The sequence below is a fragment of the Colias croceus genome, chromosome 7 (assembly GCF_905220415.1).
Source record: "Colias croceus chromosome 7, ilColCroc2.1".
Classification (NCBI taxonomy): domain Eukaryota; kingdom Metazoa; phylum Arthropoda; class Insecta; order Lepidoptera; family Pieridae; genus Colias; species Colias croceus.
The window spans coordinates 5,547,385-5,551,752 of NC_059543.1; the positions used below are offsets into that span (position 1 = coordinate 5,547,385).

Sequence of the window (4,368 nt, forward strand, 5' to 3'; positions counted from 1 at the left end):
TAGTTTGTTTGAATAGATATTGTTTATGACCAAATACTGTACATTGATTATTGAACCAGAAAGATAGACAGTTTTGAGTTTATTATTCGAATCTGGGAACTTTTAAACATTGCTCTTGTGTGGAAAAACAAACACAACATTTTGTTGATGGATGAAAAATATATCAATCATATGTTTGTTTTTAATTAGAACCGAAAATTGAATTTCAGTCATGTCTAATTAATTGTATAATGCATTTACCTATTTGTAGGAAATTTATTAATAAAGTCGTACCTACGTCAGAATGTTACTTGTTGAAACAAAATATTTATATTGCATTATGATAATACAATCCCAAGATAATGTGCGAATCCGTTCGACGTACTTATTTAATTATAATAATAAATCTAATAATAACCACTACGCATATAATTTAATTTAAACTGCGTCAGGATTACAAACGTGGGGTTTTCGGTTCGGTTTCCGGCGGAGAAAAAATTCCATACAAATTACAAATAATCTCATTATGTTTACTTAAATGTTTAAAGTGTATCTGATTATATCTTCATCTTTGATTTCTTTTAATCTAATAAGTAAAAATGAGGGTATTCATTTTGTAAAACTCTCTAACTATCTTAATACATATTAACTAATTAGCTCATACATACATTTATTAATAAACCCTACTGTTATATTTCATTATAATATATTACCTAATGTACGGATTATCGGAATACTAAAATGTTAATAGATAATTTTTATGAGACCTTTCAAAGTTAGGTTAGCCTAACAAAGCTTTCCTATCGTTATCGTGACTTAAGAGTTATGTTAGTGGATCATGGTTATAAAATAAAAATGTAATAAAAGTATGCGAATCCTTATCTACTTCTATGATTCAATTTCTGGATGAGGAAAACCCTCAAAGGTTATTAATAAATTACAAATAATAAATTATAACTCTATATAGAGCAAGTATAGGTACCAGCTAGATATATTATTTAACAATTAATAGGCTTTTATAGACCGGAAAAAACCATCAGAATTATCATTAATAAATTGAACATTCTTCCCGTTATCAATATCCGTAACAGGATTCAAAAATGTGAGTTTGTTTAAAAAAGAAAATCCACATGTAACTTTTTGTATTGAAACCGATCGTTAATGAGCAAAAACGCGTGACGTACGTAGACGACATGTTGACCTGCGCCCGCGTCATCGCGTCAATATATATTGTGAGCCGGTGTCAGATCGATTCAGATTGAACTGAGCTTTCAAAGAGAACACACGTCAAAATAAATAAAATGTATACAAATCCGTTCGAAAGGAAACACTCCGCGTTGAGGCAGACGCTCGACCGTCTGATCCGCGGGGAGGGTAGATTGAGTTTTAGAAAGAAAACAAATCTATCGAAGACAACCAGTAGTGCATCATCAGTGTCGTCTTCATCCACTGTGTATTCCAACAATGAGAAGCGGTGAAGGAATGTGTTGTGATGTGTTTTGTGAAAAGTTTTGATACGCTTCGCTTCGAAGCAGGTTGGTACCTTATTTTGCTTGCCCATATTAGATTAGAAATAAATAATTTATGAATAAAAGTGATTAAGAATTAAAAGTTATAATGGGTGTGAAACCCTTTTTATTGGTGCTAAAACAATATTTACTAGACCGAAGTGTAGGCCGTAAACTAAAAGATTAATTTATAATGATTAAACAAATATCGAAACCGCATTTGTATTAGATACATATTTCTATTAATCAGTGACATACCTTAGCAATTGTGGTTTTTAATTGCTTTTGATCTGTAAACAACAATCTCTACTATTGTAATAATTAAATTAATTTCAACCAGATTTATAGCTCTTATGTAGAACGAAATACTAGGTACATTAATAATTTCCATGTTTTCCTCCATCTGCATAGAAACATATGAATATAAAATTATAATAAAACTTGTTAAAGTAAAAGGTCAAAAGTTTGTAAACTAGTAGTTTGTTATGGTTTTTGTTGCGTTGTTTTTCGTTTCATTTTCATAAATAACATGGGATATACTGCGGAAAAACGAATGTTTGCTTTTGAATAATTTGTTTGGACTCTACATCTGTTTCTAATATTTTAATAAGTACTGGTTACACCAGTAATAGGAACTTAGAAAAAATTGTTTGAACTATCTTAACCCTCGTCAAGAACAACTTTGATATTTCGAATTGAATCGAGGTTTTCTCAACATTTTTTTAAATTGCTTTTAAACAACCCGAGGCTCTTCTTTGAATCGTATTGCCTTAATGTAAATGTTCTTATTTATAAAGCTAGCGAGAAGGTAATTCACAATAAAACGAATACTTTGACTTTAGTTTTCTTCTAGTAATTCTATGTATCTTATAGTAATTCTCTGAAATTATGATCAACCTTTTATTTCGTTGTTACTCGATTAACCAGTCTTTTTCTTTGCAAAATTTTAATTTTCCAAATTAATACAAATACAGAAAACCAATGTAACCTTTATTTAATTTAAATTGAAAAGGTTTCAATGCTAATTTATTTAATTTAAAATATATTGATCAATAACTTAAGCAATAATGAATAATAGGCCTATATCGAATAAACTGTTCAATTAATTTTATCGAATATATTATAAAAGTCTAAAGATCACACATCTAAAGAGCCAAGAGGCTTAAAAAGGTGTGCGTTGCTAACTGAATTAAGTTTATTTTCTGATATATTATGATGTAGTATTTAGTTGCTATGTAGACCTACGCTTAAAGTCCACGTGTAAAATATGTCTTCAATAAACTTCTAAGTCATCACACCACGTGAATTTTGGTTGAACGTCGAATAAATTACACATATTTTGTTAGATTGATTACACATTAAAAGAAACATAATAATATTCCTAGTTTACCATCGTCTTTTCAACCGCCTTCAAAAAAAGAAGTTTCGCAATTTGACTGTAATTTTTGGGTTTCTCACCTAAATTTCGATAGAGTGATAATTATTTGACTACTATGTGGTTCATTTAAATTTGGTTTATTTAAATTTGAAGGCAGTTTTAGATTATTTTTACAAAAGGATTAAGTATCTAAATCGTTAAAAATGTTGTCCCTTCAGTCACATGTTCAAACAATATTTTCCGCTGCCATTATTTATCAATTAGCATAAAGACACGTGCGTGATTGTTTTTATTAGGCGAGTCTACACAGCGAGTAGCCTCGCGAATTAATTTTTGCTTGATACAGCTCAGACAGTGTAGACATGGCTTAGAAAACGGTGGTACACACGACCACATAGACCGAGCTCGTTCGCGCAGCAATTCGTGTGGACCTGCGTATTTGTATCCGGTAGCACGAACCATGACAATGATATGCTTCCTCTGTTATCAGTGCTATCATTGTGTCCGGTTTATTAGAGTTCAATGTTACGTGTCCTTCGTTTTATGATATTGATGATCATTGAACGCGACTAGCTATCGTTTGACCTCTCTTACCTCTCTTGTAATAATATAGAAGATAGAAACAAAAATTGTTAAGGGAATAAACGATACCATTATAATGTAGCATTGATATTGATAACTATTACAAAAAGAAAAATAAATGTCTCGTCAAAGTAATATCAGAAAATTGGTTATGAAACGAGATTGGAAATAAATAGCACTATAGGTTAATTCAGAATTCTCTGGAATAAAACTGGTCTTGTAATTATTGTGATAGTGTTATTTTTTTGATTTCTTTTGAATTTTTAATAAACGTAGTACTTTTTATATTAACAATCTAATGTTATTGAACTGAATAGAGATTACTCTAACTTTATTATTTATTAACAACTATAAATAGAAAATATAAATGATAAGCGTGCACGACTTAAATCCATTCCAAATATTAGATAACAGTATTATTTAATTAAGAATTATAATTTGATAATTTAAAGTCCCCGATAACAAAAGTCCCCGCTAAACATTAACTGAAAATCCCATAAAACACTAATATAATTTTAAAATAGTTTTACTTATGTTATTTTTCTTTTGTCCACAGTTCCACTTAACCGGTACATGGTGACGAAGGGAGAAACTGGGCCAAATCAACAGTTATCGTTCGTGGAAATAAAATCGTCTATGTTATTAATTATTAAGGCAATAAAATACATATTAGCTATTTGCTTGTTTTATTGTACTCCATAATATTAAGATATTAGGTGATTTTCCATCTCAAAAATGAAATAGTAAATTGTATCTAATAAATTATTGTATCGCAAATGTTAATTATATTGACGATAACTCTATATTTGGATTATTTGATGATGTTTTAGAATTATATCGAACCCACGCCTGTTCTTTGTTTACATTAATGGATAGATAAATCTATCTATTCTATCTAATCTATTTTACTCAAAATATAAA

At 29.6% G+C, this 4,368-nt stretch overlaps 1 long non-coding RNA gene across 1 annotated transcript; it reads left to right on the plus strand.

The window, feature by feature from the left end:
• The first annotated feature begins 1,115 nt into the window (after positions 1-1,115).
• Positions 1,116-4,123, plus strand: LOC123693344. The gene is made up of 2 exons (XR_006751675.1): positions 1,116-1,514; positions 4,004-4,123. It is a non-coding gene; the product is annotated as an uncharacterized LOC123693344 (long non-coding RNA).
• The last annotated feature ends 245 nt before the right edge of the window (positions 4,124-4,368 follow it).